Source organism: Neovison vison, chromosome 13, assembly GCF_020171115.1.
Source record: "Neovison vison isolate M4711 chromosome 13, ASM_NN_V1, whole genome shotgun sequence".
NCBI classification, from domain to species: Eukaryota; Metazoa; Chordata; class Mammalia; order Carnivora; family Mustelidae; genus Neogale; species Neogale vison.
Genome location: NC_058103.1, coordinates 6,957,549 through 6,977,858, shown reverse-complemented (window position 1 = coordinate 6,977,858; position 20,310 = coordinate 6,957,549). Strand labels below are relative to the sequence as shown.

The window sequence follows — 20,310 nt, the reverse complement described above, 5'->3', positions numbered from 1 at the left end:
CCCTGTGGCTGCTGTAACAAAGTCCTACAAACGTGGGGGCTTAAAACAATGCAAATTTATTTTCTAAGAGTTCTGGAGGTCGAAGTCCTGAAATCATGGTGTCACAGGACCATGTTTCCTCTGCAGGCTCTAAGGTACTACTAAGGTACTAGGTAGTACTACTAAGGTACTACTAAGGCCAACTTCTAGAGGCTGCCCACATTCCTTGATGCAAGGTTCCCTTCTGGAGATGGCATCACTCTGACCTCTGACCTGCTCCCAGTGTCATACCACCTCTCTTATAAAGACTGCTGCCCACAGGTAATGAAGGAGAGCCTCCCCATCTGAGATTCTTAATTTAGCCACATGTGCGCAGTCCCTTTTGCCATGTGAGGTGGCGTGCTTGCTCACCAGCTTCACGGATTAGGAGGTGGACACATCTGGGGACCTTTATTCTCCTTCCACAGGGGCAAGATGGCACATGGGCGAGGGTTTGAGGGTACAATGTGCAGTAAAATTAAGACAATAGAGTCAGCATGCTAAAGGTTAAGAAGAAAAATTTTAAAAAGAAATGAACTCCTTTCCATGAACTAGCATTCTGTCTCTCTTTAAAATAACCCAGTGGGAAGATGTAAGTCAAAGTCCTCTCTGCAACGACTGATGGGATGACTTTATTTCTTCTTTATTTAATGCTCTAAAGCCTTTCATTCCTTCCTTCCTTCCCTCCTTCCTTCCTTCCTTCCTCCCTCCCTCTCCCCTTTCCTTCCTCCCCTTGCCCTCCCTCCCTCCCTTCCTTCTTTCCTTCCTTCCTTCTTTTTCAGACATGCTCTCAGTGGGCTCTGATTTCAAAACTTAGGTATAATACACCAATAGCTATAAAACAGGCCCTGAAACAGCAGACGCGTTTTACAATAACATAAATGTTTTAACACCCCTTGAATCCTCCTAACTTTCACTTGCTTAAAAAAAGGAAAAAGTTCTAAATTGTATCTTTTCATTTCTTATCCTTACTGCTCTCTTATTTTTGAAGTTTACTTTCGTGTAGTTTCATTTATTTATTTATTTATTTATCTGTTTTTAATGGAGCGCTTCACGAATTTGCGCGTCACCCTTGCTCAGGGGCCATGTTAATCTTCTCTGTGCCGTCCCAGTTTTCAGTATATGAGCTGCCGGTGTCAGCGCTGCTTTCGTGTAGTTTCACAGGATTTACCTTTCCCCTTGGAAATCATTTCCCACACTTACTAAATAATTAGGATTAAAAAACATGTTTAGCTTGCTTTACTGAGTTTGTATACCTGTGTCCATGCATTTTGAGTTGGGAAGAAAAAAAAAAAACAAACAATCACTCTCATGCAGTGCTCTGATGAGTCCCCACAGTTGACTTTTATCCCACTTCTAAAATAATTTGCTAAAGAAAATAGGACACTATTTTTTTTCATATTATCCAACATAGGGTGGGAGTGTGGCAACGGAATACATCCTATTATTTTACATCCTGTAAATTTTGAGGCAAGTATGTATGCACTTGCATATGCACAATGTCCTTCTTTTGTACTAAGATTCCTCTCAGATGACCGTGTATTTTGTCCATCTATGAGAAGTTTAGGGATTTCAGGTCTTTGCAAGGTAGTGGGAAAGGATCTGTAGGTGCTGGGGACGTGGGATGATTTGAACAAATGTGAGCTTCTCAAGCCAAACGCGCACGCGGACGGACTGAGCTCCACACCTGGCCGTGTGGTCGTGGAAACAAACGTGGTCTACGGACGTTCAGCTCACCTGTGAGGTCTTAGAGAACACACCACCCCCAGAATCTCACAAAAAAATACATAAATAAACAGAATTGGGGGGGTGTAAAATGGTGATTTTATTAAAGCACGGGGACAGGACCCGTGGGCAGAGAGAGCTGCTGCACAGGGTGGTGAGGGGTGGCTGGATATAAACTCTGGGCGTGGGGGAGGTCAGGAGAAAGGGAGGTTCCCAAAAGAACTTTCACACACAGAAAATCTTAATGAGTATGAACTAGAAGCAAGATACAGAAAGTGCAATAGCCGAAGACAAGATACAAAAAGAGAAGAAATAAAAGAGGACAAAGAAATAAATAATTATTCAGTCCTGGTTCTGCGACATCACAACAGTGATAAGTTATAATAATAGAATATAATATAATAAATATAATATATGATAAATTACAATTATTGGCAGGAACAGAAGGATAATAAAAAGCAGAAGCTTTCATAGCTACCGATTTAAGATCGATAGGCAAAAAAAAAAAAAAAAAAGGAGTAATAATAATGTGTCAATGCCACAAGGTTTTATTTTCTTTTTCTTTTTTAAAATTTCTTTTAATGATTTATTTATTTATCTGAGGGGAGAGGAACAGAGAGAAAAAGCCTCAAGCAGACTCCCCGCTGAGGGCAGAGCCTGACATGGGGCTCGATCTCATGACCCTGAGATCATGATCTAAGCCAGAGCCAAGAGTCCGATGTGCCACCAACTGAGCCACCGGAGTCCCATGGTTTTACTTTTATTTGAAATAAACTTATTCTCACTTAAACATTTTACCTAAAAAGGATTCATCTGTCAGCTTTCTGGGTTAAGGTCGTTACCCTGTGTGTGCCTCGGCTGAATCTATTTCTACATGTTGCTTCTCACCCAGATCACACCTACTTTTCACTGCCAGCATTTTTTTCTCTACTTGAATTTCTTTTCATTAGAGGGAAAAATTAATTTGACAATAAATCTGAATGTACGCACTTCCTAATATTTTACAGGAGGTTTCATTCCTTTCTATGTGTCTCACCTGCCTTTAATAACCTGGTGGCAACAGGAGAGCAGAGACCCACCGTGCAGTGGCCTTACTCAACTACGGGGGTCGCCAGTCTGCATATATTGGACAAAGCACCTGGAGAGCTCTGGTTAATCCGGCTACTCAGTCAAATATAGGTCGTCTAAGACAGCTTCTGCTGTTGTGATGTCTCAGAACCAGGACTGATAATTATTGTTCAATGGCAGCGTTGTGCATTTAATAATAAGCTGAGGCTAAATTTCAGGAAACAATAGCACAGAAACAGAGGAGAGTGAGTGAAAGTAAAAGCAGACTAGAGTCTTCTTCAAGGACAGGGAGAGAGCAATGATAAATTAAGGCCTTTTCAGCAGGAAAAGTTAAATGTGGGTATTGAGATACAAGAACAGCCATAAAAAAATGCCTTTCTAACACAAGACTTGAAAAAAAGTAATAGCGGATAATAAGAAGTAAGATGCTGTGGCTTCTGTAAGTCTGAATACATATCGTGTACAAAAAAACCAAAGCAGGTTACGCTCCCCTGTTAAAAAGAGGGACTAAGATTTGATCCTTTGTTTAAAGCAACTATATATACAGGAACACACCACGGTGGCCTCTTGCTTATGTAAAAAATGATTCCTGCTTTTAAGAAATACGTACTGAATTACATAGAAGTGAAAGGATATGTCTAAGGTTCGTTTTAAATGATTTCACTTCAGACAAACACAGAGGACTCGACGAAGTAAATATGGTAAAATCTTGAAAACTGCTGAATCCGGATGATGAGGACATCAGAAGTTCATTGGTATGTTTGCATTCTTTAAGAAATTCTTTAGGGGGGCACCTGGGTGGCTCAGTGGGTTAAGCCTCTGCCTTCGGCTCAGGTCATGGTCTCAGGGTCCTGGGATCGAGCCCCGCATCGGGCTCTCTGCTCAGCAAGGAGCCTGCTTCCCCCTCTCTGCCTGCCTCTCTGCCTGCTTGTGATCCCTGTCCATCAAATAAATAAGTAAAATCTTTTAAAAGAGAGAGAGAGAGAGAGAGAAAGAAAAGTCTTGAGGAATTCAGCTAAACTGGTATTCAGAGGGAAATGTACACTGTAAAGCATTTATTAGAAAGCAAGGAAGGTTGAAAATGAATGAGCTGAGGGGCACCTGGCTGGCTCAGTCAGTGGAATGTGTGACTCTTGATCTAGGGTTTGTAAGTCCAAGCCCCACACTGCATATAGAGTTGGCTTATAAATAAAATCTTAAAAATAAATGAGCTGAGTGTTCAACTCTTTGGTCAGCTTTATTAAAATTCACTATTTAAGAGTGTGAACTGGTAAGTTTTAAGAAGATCCACAAACCTGAGTAAACACCACCAAAATCATGATGTTGAATATAGAAGATTCAATATTAAAAATCTGTTGCTTTTTAATATTGAATTATTAGTTATTTCCCATTTAATCTATAAATGGATACTTTCATGCAATCAGATCAAAAGCCTGGTTGTACTTTTTAGGATATTGACTTAAAATTTCATATGGATGAGTAAATGTACAAAATAGAAAATATAAATTCAAAAACTAAAATAAAAATTATACGTATGGATGAGTTTTCTCTACTAGGTATCAAGATGGAAATTAAAATGACGGAGTATTATCTGATAAATGCTAAACACATCACTGGATCATAACCATGAGAGCAGAAGCACTGACTGCCTCTACAGAACTTGGCGTGTGGTAGAGGGAGGATGACCAGTTAGTGGATGTGGCAGGAGCACTGCCAGATAGTCGTCAAATCATTTCATTTTTCTCCTCGGCACACAGGAAGTCAACATTCTCCTTTATTCCTTGTGTCCAAGAAGGATTTAATGGAATATAGATGAAAGTGACATGTGGCCTTTCCAGATCTGGTCCCTAGAATATCTCAAGTGATTATTCACGTTTTCTTTACCCTGCAGGACTGGAAGGGAAGGATTTCTAGATGGTGGAAGTTCAAAATGGAATGAACCAGATCTCTATGACTTTGCATGGGGGAGAGCTTCGGGGTGAGCAAGCTGACCTACATCGAATTGTGAGTAGAAACTGGATTTTGTAAGTCAAAAAGAAACAAGGATTATTACAATAGTTAGCATTTAACCCTTAATTAATACAGCAGGAGAAACAAGTAACAATTTAATGTATGGCTTGGGAGAAACGGTTACCCATTATAAAGAAAAAAAAATGTGCGATGTAATTAGTACTCTGCTTCCTACCAGAGAGAAAAATAAATTCAAGAAGGAATAAATACCCAATCATTTAAAAATACACCTGGAAGTCTAACGGGAGAATGTTTTGTGACTTTGTAATTAAGAAGACTTTCTTAAACAAAATGTACAACAAAGTAAAAACAAGAATCTCAAAGAAAAATTGAAAATTAGCTACTTGAAAATCCTAAAAAGAAATTTCATGTCCCCCCCCCCAGAATTAAGAACAGAGTATGAGATACAACTGACACTAGGATACGTTTGCAACACAGAAAACAGTATAAAAAATAATGCTGAAAAGTCAAACCATGGAAAGGAAAAGAATGTCAAGAGCAGAAGGGGAAATTCAAATGGTCTGCCCATTTTTGAAAGGATGTTCCACTTCTTTAACAATCAGGAAATGCAAATTAACCAAGAGTGAGACACCATTTGTCACATGTCAGATGGGCAAAGATTACAGAGTTTGATCATCTCTGTGTTAGACGCCTCTTGGAGCCAGAGTCAGCCTTCTCTGGGGCAACGTGTGTGCTTTGACCACAGAGCAAACCGACTTCAGTGCGGGAATGGGGCCAGGGGGATAAAAATCTCAAATGGAGTCTTTTTTTTTTTTTTTCCCCAGAAGATGTGATAGAACTCGCATGTCCACTTCCTCTGTCGCATTTTCTCCTTCCCCAAGCCTCGTCAATATGGATGGTTGGCTATTCCTCGTTCCACTTTGTGATGAAATTTTCATTCCAGAAACTGAAAAATCAATCCTTTCCCAGTGGTTCGTTCTGATCTGATATTCTTGCATCACATCATAATGGAAGGACGGGGAGACAGAAATATGGGGTCTTCTATCTTACATCGGATGCTCATTATAGACATGACAAATGGAGCAAGTCATGCATGTTGTCTGGGTCTTGGTTCTCTCTCGTCTCTAAAATAGGGGTTTTAATGCCAATTATGAAGTCTCCTTGGGAAGATCACGTAGGAGAGCATGATGTCGCTTTTGTTGAAGTGGTGCTTCTCGGACTGTAAGGGGCATCTGAATCATGCAGGGATCTTGTTCAAAACCAGCATTCTGACTCATTGTACCCGGCGTAGAACCTGGATTCACCGTACCCATGGTGCTGGGCCTCCCAGAGCAAGAAGTTAGACACCCAAAAGGAAAGTGTCACGTCCCGAACAATGTTTAGGAAATACAAGGGTAAACAGATTTCACTTCTTCACGACTTCCCAATAGCGCTGATCTGCTCACCACGCACAGGCAGCCCTCAGGGAGGGGGATGATGTGCACAACAGAAAGGCTGATGAACAGAAAAGATCCCTAGCACGGGACTTAGAGACCTCTGTGATACAAAGCCTTTTCCTACCTGGCCAGACTCAGAGAACTCAGAGCAGAGAGTAACAAATTCTCCACGCACTGAATAGATTTTACTGTTTAATAACCAAGCACTTAATTAAAAGTAAGTAATTCATAGGAGTGATTAATATCGGGTGGCTAAGTAGGTTTGCTCAACACTCTTGGCATTTAAATGGAGGATGAAAATCAGAGTTTCTTCTTTCAAAAAAGTATTTCTGTAAGAAATGAGCCTGATTTGAGCAAATGTATGTTTTACTTAACTTGAAGACAAATATAATTCCCACACTAGATACTACAGTTACTTTAGAATACTCGTAAACACATCCTTAAACAGAATTTAAATGTTTACTTGCTCAGTCAACACATACTTATTTAGGGGCTACTATGCTCCAGCCACTGTGTTGCACAAGTTACCCTGTGGCACAGAATAGCCGTAGTGCATACTGCTACCCTCAGGAAACCAGTCTACAGGCCGGACGGTCATATCTAAGTGTGGGGGATACGGTAGGGAAATGAAACAGACCAAACACAGTGACAGGGAAGGGGTGGCTGCCTGACCACGAAGGCCTCCCAGAGGAGGTGTCCTTCATGGGAACACCAGCAGGATGAGAGGTGGAGCCTTCTAGGCAGAGGCACAGCCTGGGAAAGGCCAGAAACATCTGAGTTTGTTATTTTTAGGGAATAAACAGGTGAGAGGTGAGTGGCGTGGCATGAAGTTGGAGAAGTACATAGGCAGGGACCGATTTCTGTATCCCCTAGCTCTTGTATCCTGTGATGAGGACTTAGGATTTCATTCAGTGTCAAGTCATTGGAGTGGTTTTTGTTTTGTTTTTGTTTTTGTTTTCCTAATGATTTGAAGGCTTAAAATTTCTCCTAGCTCTCAGAGAAGGATGGGTTGATCAGAGTCTGATCAGACCAGTTAGTACGCCATTGCTGTGAGCATAGCAAGAGGGGATGGTGATTTGGACCACCAGCCTATGTCATGGCTTTACCACTGTGGGGAAGTAGGGTACTGGGCGGACATGTCAGTGTGGTACTGGAGCCATTGGGAGCTACTAGAGAATTGGACTGGAGTAGGTTGTTGAGAGAGGAAGCAGTCCAGAGAGTCCTAGCTTCTGGCATTAACACCGGACAGGGGAGGTGGAGGGAAAAAAGGGAAGGCAGTTACGTATCCAGGAAAGACTAGGAAGAAGAAGAGGTTTGGAATGAAAGGGGATTCATTTTGAACATTGCATCTTTGAAGTTCCTATCATCCACCCAACTGGAGAGGTTGGAAGTCTAGAGCTCATCGAGGGTTGTCAAACGATATATACTTGGGAGCTGCTGGCCTTTATATGCTATTTAGAGTTGCAAACACACACACACACACACACACGCACACAGAGAGAGAGAGAGAGAGAGAGTGCAAAACTGGAAAGAGAAAATAGAAGAGGACCCAGAATTAACTGCTGAGGGCTCACTACATTTTGGAGATTGAGGAGTGTCCCACGGGCAAGGAGGAGCACCAAAAGAGGGTAACATCAAGAAAAACTGATGAAGGGACGCCTGGGTGGCGCAGTTGGTTGGACGACTGCCTCCGGCTCAGGGCGTGATCCTGGAGTCCCGGGATCAAGTCCCGCATCGGGCTCCCAGCTCCATGGGGAGTCTGCTTCGCTCTCTGACCTTCTCCTCACTCATGCTCTCTCTCACTGTCTCTCTCTCTCAAATAAATAAATAAAATCTTTAAAAAAAAAAAAGAAAAGAAAAACTGATGAAGAAAGATTCATGGAAGAGGGACAGAACACGGCATTGGATATTCAGCCAAGGGGCTGAAAAATGATTAAGCAGAAATATATCCCAGCCTTGGGGACCTCTGTCCCCCCAAGGGACTGACAGTCCAGAGGGAACATTCCTGTCAATCAGGACAATCTTCCCCTGACTGACAGGGCAAGATATGTTGCCCCATTAGCCGGGGCAGTGGTGAGGCATCTCCAGCCGGCCCTCTTGTGTTTGCTTCCCTCTTTGGTTAGATTTGGGGGGATGCCCTATGATACATCTGTTTCATTCTGTTTTGCAGTTTTATTTATTTACTTGTTGTATCTCTAACTATAGATGATAAACTCCAACAGAATGACCACTCAGTGCATGCTCACCGAAGTATGAATAAAATATATGACCACTCTCACAAACTTTTTTAAAACACTATATACACATTGTTGTTTTTATTATTGTTGTTGTGAGAATTGGTAAGTTATCTTCTTAACTGGACCTAGCACTGGGTCTGAGCACTGTGTCTGAGAAAACATTGCAATAGAAAGTAGGGCACAAGAATCCACCCCCTACCCCAAAAAAAGACAGAATTTGAGGTGGGAAGGGAACAACACTCTGAATCTTCTCCTCATCACAGACCTGTTCTTTTACTTTTGTTAAATTCTTCCGCTGGTCTTCCTTTCCTCCATTCCAGGGAGAAGGAACTGGAAGAAACCATCAAAAATGGAATATGGCAGGGACGCCTGGGTGGCTCAGTTGGTTAAGCAGCTGCCTTTGGCTCGGGTCATGATCCCAGCGTCCTGGGATCGAGTCCCACCTCGGGCTCCTTGCTCGGCGGGGAGCCTGCTTCTCCCTCTGCCTCTGTCTGCCTGTGCTCGCTCTCTCTCCCTCTCTCTCTGACAAATAAATAAATAAAATCTTAAAAAAAAAATGGAATATGGCAGGAGAAGTTCGCTGGAGACTCCATGGGACATTGTAGGACACCGAGGACTGAGGAATGAAATAAAGAAACCGAGGGCACCAGAACCAGCAACGTTGAACATTCTTTCAAATACTGCTTCCAGTCCAGACCTGCTTGCTGGCCAGCCCTTCTGCCAACACACCCTGATCTCCTTCCCATTGCATCAGCCATTCCCTGATCCAGGTAGCAACAAGAACGGCTTCCAGCGATCCAAACCTTTGAGTTGAAGTAACTTACATGGAGGTTGAAATGGTAGATTTCACTGTAGAAGGTAAATCCAGCTACTTCTAAAGTACAAAAGTAGACAGCCCTCCCCAGGCCAAGTTCACCCTCACTGCTCCAGTACACATGAATCTCTGAAAGCCAAAGAAACATAATTCCAAAATGTTGGGAGAGCAGCAAACATGGTCACCAGCAACAAAGACCTAAGTAGGAAAGTGGTCAAGATGGTCAGGGGGCTTACTTATTTCAAAGTGAGCAAGGGAGGGGTGGGCACTGGGTACTTCACTGATACTTCTGTGAAACACCAGAAACATCATCTCTGTTCCACATAGTGCGAAAGTGAGCATGAAGAACGCAGGTGAAAGGCATTTGAGGCTTCCCCTGAGCTGGTCTGCCCTACCCCAGCCCATCCCAGGCTCCCGGCACATACTGGAGGCTGGTTTCAGGGTGAGTGGATGAGCATCAGTGTCTCTCGTGCTGGATACCATTTCTGCAGAAACAACACATGCAAGATATGTATTCCAGGAGCAATGGGTGATTCGGAGTGGTCAAACCAAGGAGACTTACCAGAGATCAAAGTGGAAGATGCTAAACGCTGATCGGGTGCCATGGCAAGTTTGCTGTATGCGCCACTGAGTTCAGAAGGAAATGGGAGCCAAGAGGGGACTTTTGTGCACAAGCAGGCCACTGCATTCCAGCGGCTCACCACCCCTGCTTAAAGACCACATGCACACTGTTCACAAGAACCCACAGTTTGAGGCTTCCTAGACACTAAAACTTTAGAAGCTGTAAGAGAGCTTCCAATGCCCCTCTTGCTTTGGTTTCCCTGCATCTTCACTCACACGGTTACAGTCACTGGGATTCTGTGCCTTCTCACCCACCTTGCTAGCTCCTTCTCTTCCTGCTTCTCCATCCAGCTTCTGGGCTGCTCCCTCAAAAGATTACCTGGGACCAGATTAGCTCAGCTATGTTCTCCGTTTCCCCACATCTACCTCAAACGGCCTTTAGGGCAACACCTGTTCTCGCCTCTGGTTGCTTCCAAGCACCTCCAGTTTCCAGGTGGTGTCTCATCAATTTTGTGGCCGAGCCCAGAGCCTGGCATGGTATTCTGCTTCAGGAATATTCTTACACCCGTTAATACATGAATAAATGAATGCCTGTAATGTCTCCTGAGTTAATGGAAGGTTGTAGGATCCACCTACATCCTGCTATTCTTTACCATTTTTCTTCCTCACCACTGAGGCCAGAGGCAATATAGCAACACTGTTAAAAATGCAGCATTTGGTATCAAATGTAACTGGACTGAAATCCCTATTGACAAGTAATTATCTAGGAATTTTAGTTATTTAAATGATCTAAAACTTATCTGGAATGAATTAGTACAAAGGATCAGTGAGGTCATGAATATCAACCATTTATCACAGCTATAGTAATAGTAGTAGTTAGTAGTACTGCTCGTAGTAATTAACTAAAGGTAGTTAACTAATCACTGACAACAATTGTAGTAGTGGTTTTACTGGTAGTAGTTATAGTTTTAGTAGTAGTACTAGTCGTAGTCAACTAAACTAACTACTAACTAGTAGTTAACTGAAGTAATTATAGTAGTTATAGTATTAGTTAGTAGTGCAGTCGTACTAGTTAACCAAAAGTAGTTAACTAATGACTTATATAGTATTTATAGTGGTAGCAGTTATTCAGTAGCATTAGTTGTAATAATTAACTAAAAGTAGTTAACTAATAACTTACAATAGTTATAATGATAGTTATAGTAGAAACGCGACAGTAGTACTAGCCATTGAAGCTATGAACGCTAGTAGTCATAGTGATAATAATGGCATTAAAGGCAATAGTACTGGTAGTGGTAAGTGTAAAAACAATTAAGTTAATGGTTCAGAAACCTCACATACTCTTCTAACTTGTTTTATTATCTCCATAGACAAAGTCATAGTCTTGGCAACTCAGGACATTACGCAACAGATCAACTAACAAAAGGAACGGAAAAGTACATTTTTTGAATTTTTTTATTTTTTTTTAAAGATTGTATTTATTTATTTAACAGACAGAGATTACAAGCAGGCAGAGAGGCAGGCAGAGAGAGGGGAGGAAGCAGGATCCCCGCTGAGAAGAGAGCCCGATATGGGGCTCGATCCCAGGACTCTGAGATCATGACCTGAGTCGAAGGCAGCAGCTTAACCCAGTGAGCCACCCAGGCGCCCCCAGAAAAGTACATTTTTTAAAGGTGTTTTCACTAGTTCATGCCAACCATTCCAAAAAAATCAGATTTAAAATTAAGAAATGTGCATAGGGTTTTTCTGTTTAAAAGTTCTAAGACATATCAAAACCATGCGCCTGACACGGGAAACCAGATTCTGCACCGCAGCAAGGGCTGGGGCTGCTGGAGTAAGGCTGGTGGGTTTGCGGTAACTGCCCCACTTAGGGCTTAGCAAATACCTGAGAAATTGGCGGTTCTGTATCCTCAGAGCTGACCTGAGAGAACGGAGATGTCGGAGGCGTCCGCAGGCTGGGCCTCTCCCTCTGCCTTCCTCACTTGGATCACGCATACCATCTCATTAATCCCTGGTCAAGTGCAAGCATGCAAAACACAATGAAAGACGAAAGGATGGGTCTTGGACCTACAGGACCTTGGGATTTCCAGGACGCCTCTTTTCCAACCTCAACAACAGCCAGCGATTGCCCTACAGAGCTGGTGAGTGTGGCATTCGTGGTCTCACGGTCTGGGCCCCTCTCCTGCTGACCAGAACCTCAGGTTTGGAAAGAGCCTCTGGCATACTGATCCGATGTCATTAAGAGACCTCTGCTTTCTAAGGCAGAAGGCATTCGAAATTGATGGTGACAGTGGTGCCCCCACCCTTAATTATTCAATTCTTCTGGTATGCAGAGAATCCGCGAGAGGCACTGGGGTCCACAGGAAGCCAGCTTTCTTCTCTCTTAACACAGGGCATCTTCCCACCTGGAGCTGTGAGAAGGAGCCAGAAGTCCAGTGGAGAGAGCGTGTTCATTCTGGTTGGAGCCGAAATCAGACCTGACTGATGTGCTAAGTGCTATAATTCCTTCCGTCTGTTTGGGAAACAATCAGTGGACAGCTACCAAACTAAATGGGCCTGTGATCCCTTTTCTCTCCTCTTCTCTCTCCTTTTTTTTTTTTTTTTAAGATACTAAAACTGAAAAGCCAAATGCTTTAAACAATTCATACTTTGATTTGCAAAAGACAACAAACATATCCTCTGAGCAAAGGAAGCATGTCTTTTCTTGCATCTGAGTTCAGGAACACTGAGTCTTTCCATTCAGGTCCTTCAAGGTACATCAAGTTGAAGGGTGATCTAATTGGTTTTCAAGGCAAAAGGAGTGTTCATTGTCCTTATGGTTCTATTCAATAATTTTTCCTCCACTGAACACACATAAGCTGATCATTTAACCTTGATTCCTATATCTGCAAAATAAAGAATTAAAAATCTTATTCATAGGGCAAATACAGGGAAACCATTTACTCCCAAGCATAAGACTTGACCTTGGGTAGATGTTCAAAAATATCTATTAAAGGAAAGAGTGAGTTTTGCTAACAAAACAAAACAATGTATCATAAAAGTAAGAGAGGAAAAGGAAATAATAAGAAATACAGTTTAGGGGGCAACTGGTGAGCTCAGTAGGTTGAGCATCCCACTCGTGATTCTAGCATAGGTCATAATCCAGGGGCTGTGGGATTGAGCCCCGTATACTTTGTGGAGAGTCGGCTTGGGACTCTCCCTGTCCCTCTCCCTCTGCTCCTTCCCCCTACCCTCGCACACACTCTCTCTGTCTCTCTCAAATAAATAAATAAATCTTTAAACAGCAAAATACAGTTTAACACTCCCACTTCACCACTGAAGAACTAGACCCACGTAGAAACAGTAACTGAGTCAAAGCCATAAAACCATCCCATCCTAGCACGAGCACTAGCGTGTGTTCTCCAGAAACCTAGGCCAGTGTTTCTTTAACCATGGGTCAGCGGACAAAGTAGTTGCTCACTAAGAGACACCTGGAAATCCCCCTTTCTCTATCCCTCTTTTTTTTTTAATTTTTATTTTATTTATTTATTTTTTCTTTCTAGTGAAAGGGAAATAGTAGTATTAAAACAGTATGCTCTCTTGACCAGTCTTTAATTTTTTTTTTTCCAATCTTTTAGAAATAATGATGTCAGCAGAACCAATAAGGATACTGGTCAGCACCACGGACCAGACAGAAGCTTTGGCATCCCTGGAGAGCCCATCAGACTGCATGCGGTTGGGACCCAGGAATCTGTATTTGAACAAATTTTCTGGGTGACCCTGATATAGTACATTTTGAGGATCACTGATCTGTACCAAAGCAATCAGACACCTGATGCAGGTCAAAGTACCTATAGCCTTGAACATTATGGCAAGAATTGTTGGTTGACCTCTTACCCCCTTCTCCCTGGTCTGTCCTCCAGGACAGAGATCTAGAAAGTTAGGTGTCCTCTTTCCCAAGTCTTGCACTTGCCATGAAACTGAATTCTCACCAATGAGATATATGTGGAGATCCCCTGAAAGTTTAGGAAAAATATTTCTTTTCTGATCAGAAAAAAGTACATGAAGACAAACTCCATGACTGTGTCAACTTTCTTTCCTGACTTTAAAAGCAGTGTGTGAGGATCTGATGGTTGCTGTTCTGCAGCCATCTTGCAACCAAGAGGAGAATGTCAAGAGGACCACAAAGCTGCTGGTGGAGAGCAGCAGCATCAGTGAAACACGGAGCCACATCAGTATAGCCTTAACAGAGAACAGCAATTATATTTCTACTTCCATATCTATTATTAAAGCAATCATTTTGCCAAGAAGTTTTGCCTCCACAATAACCACGAGTAACTATTATATAATAAAATAGAGTATAAGTTTCTACATCACTTGCCTTAAAATGAAATAAAATCCCCATAGATTGAATGTTGGCATGTAGCAACAGTGATTATACAGCAAAAGAAGAAGAGGAAGAAAGCAGAGAACAAGTCACAGATTTGTTAAAGTCTCCTCGTTTCTTAGGGCTTCTGTAGCAAATGGACACAAACTGAGTAGTTTGAAACAGCATTAGTGCATTCTCTCACGATCTGGAGGATGGAATTCAGGAATTAAGTGTCAGCAGGTAGGTCCCTTCAGAAGACTCTACATGGAGAATCTGTTCCATGCCCACTGCTATGGGTTAAATTATGTCCCCCTCAAAAGGTGTTAAAGTCATGACCCCTAGTTCCATGGATGAGACCTCATTTGGAAATAATAACTCATACAGATGATAAAATGAAGTTAGTAGGGTAGGACTCATCCAACATGACTGTGTCCCTATAAAAAGGGTCCATTTGGACACAGAGATAGATGTGCAGAGAGAAATGACAACGTGAAGACACATTCTTCACATTGTGAAGTATCATCTACAAACAAGTGTCATCTACAAACCAAGGAACACTGGGGTTTTCCAGAAGCAAAGAGAAGGACATGAAGCAGGTTCTCCATCAGGGCCCTCAGAAGGAACCAAGCCCCCTGACACCAACCCCCTTCTAGCTTCCTGTGGCTACCAACACACCTTGGCATCCCTTGGTCTCTACCTCAACCCGGGGCTGCCCCTCTGTGCCTCTGAACTCCCTCTCTTGTCTCTTATAAGGACTCCTGCCATCAGGTTGAAGACCCACTCTAAATCCAGGATGATTTGACCTTGAGAGTCTTAATTTATCTTTAAGACCTTATTTATAAAAAGGTCACATTCAGAAGTGCCAGAGGTCAGAAATGGTTTATGTCTTTTTGGGACGATACAATTCAACCCACCAGAAGGCATTAATATTCTAGTGGAGGAAATATGACTTAATGATTAATAATGTAATAAACTTACAAAAGATACACTGTATACCTTATTATATACTCAATAACCACAGTGTCAGGAGTGAGGAGGGAAAGAAAGTAGTGGACTCTGAGCTTTTCCTTCAGCCTAGAAAGCCCAGAAGGGCTCCGAGGAAAGGCACTAGTTCTACCATGCTAGATTCCGGAAAAGTTTTCGCATCTCTGTCTCTCCTTTTCCACTCTACGGCTTTACTTAAAGCAATAATTGGCCCCGAGATTAGAAGGAGAAAAATCGGCACAACATGTGAATTTGCTAATTATTCTTCCTTGCTGTGGACATAGCCAGTTTCAGTTTTTGGTCCCATCCTAAGTATGACATCTCAGTGACAAATTAAATCAATTAAGTTGAGCGCTCCTAGAGGGTGAGAAATAGAGTAGGATGAGGACACCAGGGTTATAGGAAAAGCCCCGCTTCTAATTAGCCATAGGAACTCCAGCAAGACCCCGCGCTGATGCTTTCGCTCCTTCATCTGTAAAAGCGGGGGGCTGGCCTGGCTTATCACGCCAATTCCTTCCACACCATGATTCTTCGCACACACTCCCTTTGGAATTTGGACAGGAGCTGAGTTGTGGTTTGTTTCTTTTATGCATATGATCAGTATGGAGATTTATGGAGACGCTTGCTTTTTATACCGCTAAAGAGGGAAACACACACACGCACACACACACACACACACACACACACACATTATACACAATAGCAGCAAGTGAACCTTTGCCAGCCTAACACACATTTATACAGCAACAGCAGACACAGTGACACCAGACTGCAAGTAGGGAAAGTGACTCTGTCAATATTTACTGAGACAAAAATGGTAACACAGCCTGCTTTTTCTTCCTCCACTCAACAAACACGTGTGGAGGCCTCGGTCTCAGCCCTGTGTGCCAGGCGCTGGGTCCAGGCGCTGCAGAGAGAGCCAGAAAGAAGACCTGGGACCTGCCTCCGAGCGCTCGGGGTCGCTCGGAGGGATGGATAAGATGGCGTGGCGAGGTGGGCACATGTGCTGTGACAAGGGGAAGCTCTGGAGCTGCGGCTGCTCCGAGGAGTGACAGCACCAACCCCAGGCCTGGGGTCATTCAGAAAAGCCTCGAAGAGGTGCTTTGGGAAGTTGAAGTGTGAGTGACCCCCGTCGCGACTTCCAGTGGCAAAGGGATCTGAATTCTGCAGTTTCTTAAACTTCTCATGAATCACAGTGAAACAGATGGCTTCTGACACTCTCCGTTTCACTGGGTTAAACCTTACTAGAGGTCCCCCAAGGTATATGATGATCAATTAATTCTATCGCTTGTCCTTCTCAGTCACAGTCTGGATCCCCCAGAATGGCCCAGGATATGTCAGAGGCTGTGGAACAGCATCGCCGGTGGGCCTTTCTGCTTCTCAAGGCCCTCTGGTCTTCCAGAGACCTTTTCAAGGTCATCTCATACCACAGATCACCATAAAACATGGCCCCTGTACCACGTGTGGAGGTAGCGTCACCTGCTTGAGGAGTTCAGTAGGAAGGGAATCACGGGTACTCAGAAATCTGTATGAATCAGCTTGACTCATGTAGGTATGAATGTTTATATGTATGGAATTTATATGGGATTCACCCTGACCGATGGGGTCAGAAGATTTAAGTTTACACCCCGCTCTGCTACCTGTAGACCTGGACCAGCCTCCATTTCCCCACGTGGGAGCTGGAGCTGACAGTTCCTGGTCTGGCTGCCTCCTGGGAGGGAAAACCAGAGAAGCAATGTGGAGTCTTGAGTGTAGAGCCTTGATCAAGGCCAAGATTCCACTGCAGAGTCTGAGTCCGGACCGTCAGGTCAGGGACCTGCATTCCAGTCCAGGGTTCCAGGCCCCTCACCTGTTCCGGCTTCAATTTCCCATCTAAAAACCTAAATGGTTTGGAGGGGGGGAGGTGGGAGGTCGGGTGAGCCTGGTGGGGAGTATTATGGAGGGCACGGATAGCATGGAGCACTGGGCGTGATGCATAAACAATGAATTCTGGAACACTGAAAAGAAACTTAAAAAATAAATTAAAATTAAAAAAATTTAAAACTTTACAAAATAAAATAAAGTGAAATTAAAAAAAAAAAAAAAAAAAAAACAACCTAAACGGTCTGGTTTAGATGTAGGTCCTTGACGATCTCTCAGGTTTCTGGGGCTTCCTGGGGAATCCGGTGAGTCTTCCCATTTCTCTGCCAATAAGTACTAACACCTCCTCGGCATAAGTGACTTTTGAGAGTGTGCTCACGCTGGAGAAATCATTCATCATCCTGCCACTTGATCTGTGCACGTGGCTGGTCCTGGAGTCCAGCTTTCTCGTGGCCTGTGCTGGGCACGGCGCCTGTAGGCTGCAGTAAATACCCAGCAGTAAGGACAGCCGCTGTGAGGGCTGAGGGTGCTCCTGCGGGCCAGTGTGCTGTAAGGGTCCCCTGCCCACCTGCTCACAAGGGCAAATGGGCAGCCGCATCCACGAAACTCGGCATCCCAGTTCACAGAGGTGTGCGGACTCTGTTCTCTGAGATCCAGCCCCTTGCAAAGCCAGCCTGTGGTAGCCTCGTGGATGCTGTCCAGCCCGCACTGTGGAAATTGAATTTCTCCCCGAGCGTAGGCATCCTCCTGGATCAAACATTTTGAGCAGACTAAACATCTCTGACAATGAGCCCAAAGTTTCATAGCAAAGCAATTTCACTTGGTAATTTGTTCAGGACTAAATGCTTTTAGTTCTTTTAGTTCATCTCTCACTAAATTATTTTCCCAGGATCATTCATTTTTAACATAATAAGGCTAGCGTGCCTACACTATAATGGGACCTTTGCAACATGAGTGCATATGTTACAATACCTTATTTTCTGTCATGGAGATTTAATCAAATTCACTAAGTTGGAGGACTATAATAGAGATTTTCAATAATATATGTTAAAAGGGTTTTTATATGATGTCTTGCAACTTGTGAATAAAAATCCGGTGGAGTGTGTGTTTGGTATTTCCACCAGATGATGAATGAGGTCACCCAAGGGAACCCGGAGAGCTCCTCCTGGCACAGATCTTGTGAGCCGCCTGGGTTGGCAAAGGCTTATTTGATAAAGTTTCCAAATAGAAGTGCATCTTGTCCCAGGGCAGAAACATACATTTTCACTGAGTTCTCTAAAATCGAAAAAGAATATGAAGTGAACATTGATTCTGAGTAAGTTCTAACAGTGCATCCCACCCCTCGCTTTATCCGATGCTCTGGAGTTTCCTTGTTTGTTTGTTCTTGGTTTTTGGCAAGCTGTCACAATAATTCGTCCAGGTTCAAGATACCTAAGATGCACTGCGGAGACACCCACTCGTTGATGAGGTGAGTAGAAAACGGCCTGGCTCCTCCTGCCTTTCAAATCGGAAGGGTGCTTTGCTCTTGTTTTCCAGCTCTTGTTTCCAGAACGACCTGTTAGCTTCACGCGTACCGTACCCCACAGCATGCGTATTCGTGTTCTCGGCCTGTCACTGCCGTTTCTGTGAGCTGCTATAGCTTAAATATTAAATGATGCGAGTTCATGAGACATGTTTATCTCCGTAAGGAGCAAAGAGGGGCAGGAGCTCTGGAGGGATCTGCGAAAATCACGCGGTCTGTAAAGAAGGTGACAGTGTCTTCTTGCTCGCCTCCTCACCGCAGCCAAGCTCAGCAGCCAGGCTGCTTGCAACGGGATGGGGCAGGAGTTCCCAGAACACCAAACGCAACCTTTTTAAAGCTCAACGACACACGTGCACGCAAGCCGTTGAAGGAACGCAGCCTGTTTTGACCTCGTGCGGTCGCCTCCATCCAAGTATCTAAAAGCACCGTGTTACTTTTTGGTTCTTTATTAAAACCTTTTAATTACTGGCCTTTAAACTGCTATTATCCCCTTCGATTATCATGCTAGAGAATCGAGGAATCGTGGACAAGTCAGCCTTGGGCTGTCTTCCCTCAGCCGTGTAGTAAATATTGACTGGATTCCTTTTCTGCGCCACGTGCGGTCACCACTCTGCTGCCCACTCATCGGACTGGAGGGATGACTCTAAGCTCCTTGAGGGCAGCGGTGTCTTCCCCTCCTGTTGAGGCCTGTGCCCAATGGGGCTAAGGCTGTAAGAGGCCGACACGAACAAGAAGACCTACAGACACCATCCTGGGTCTGCTTCTGGCCGATTCGGCTTCGGGCACACCTTGTTTTTTCAAATTAGGGCACTGAGCTCCATGACCCCTGCCTGGTGTTCTCACCTGTGCATTGGAATAAATGGCATGCGCCCTGCTAAAGCAGAGAAGGACATGAATTGGGTGGCACTGGGGCCATGTGAAATGTTGTGCAAAACAGGAAGCGCCACCATCACGACTTACCAGCTGGTCCAAAGAAAGGGGGTAGACCCACAAAAGAGAGTTTGCGGAGGAAATAATTGGAATAAGAAATGTGACTGTATTGACAAATAACAAATTAATCTCCAGCACCAAGAAGCATCGTGTTTTGGAGGGAGAGACACACCTTATGTCATGATGATCGCAGACTCTGTTCTGATAGTGTGTTGGTGGGAATAGGAAACAGCCCCTATCCCCAAGGGGTTTGCCATTTAGGAAAAGAGCCAGAAAAAATATTCCCCAACCAGCTCCAGGCGCTAACCATTACGCTAGCATTCATTCGTTGGATCAGTATTTAGAAAAGATGTTCTATGTGCCAGGCACTGTTCTAGGCCTTAAAGAAACAGTAAACGTTAAGTCACAGCCTATACGATGTATGGTCAGTGACAGAAAACTAACACACATGCCCGTAAACAAGCCTACCAGTGTCAGGAAGGTCATAGCTCAGAGGCCATAAAGCATGTGGACTAGTGATAGAGATTGATATACTCAAGGACAGGTTAGGCTGAATGGTCAGCAAAGGCTTTATTGAGGAGGGGACACCGATGTGGTGAGAAGCAGCCAGGCATCCACAGTGAGGGGCAGCAAGGGTAGAGTGTATGTGGGCTACTGTAGGGACGTGCGGCAGAGAGATGGGCGTGTTCGAAGAAATTAAAAATAATAATAATAATAATAAAACCCAGTTCAGTTGCCACTTGGTAAGTGAGCAACCACTGGGGAAAGATGATGTTCGGGTGTGGGAAGGAGTGGGATGAGCAGCCCCCTCCTAAGCAGTAATTGTCAGACATAAT

General features: G+C 43.7%; 1 non-coding gene across 1 annotated transcript; it reads right to left on the bottom strand.

Annotated features, from left to right (window-relative positions):
- Positions 1-1,053: 1,053 nt before the first annotated feature.
- Positions 1,054-1,161, bottom strand: LOC122894920. Its single transcript, XR_006381916.1, has one exon. It is a non-coding gene; the product is annotated as a U6 spliceosomal RNA (small nuclear RNA).
- Between the last annotated feature and the right edge of the window lie 19,149 nt (positions 1,162-20,310).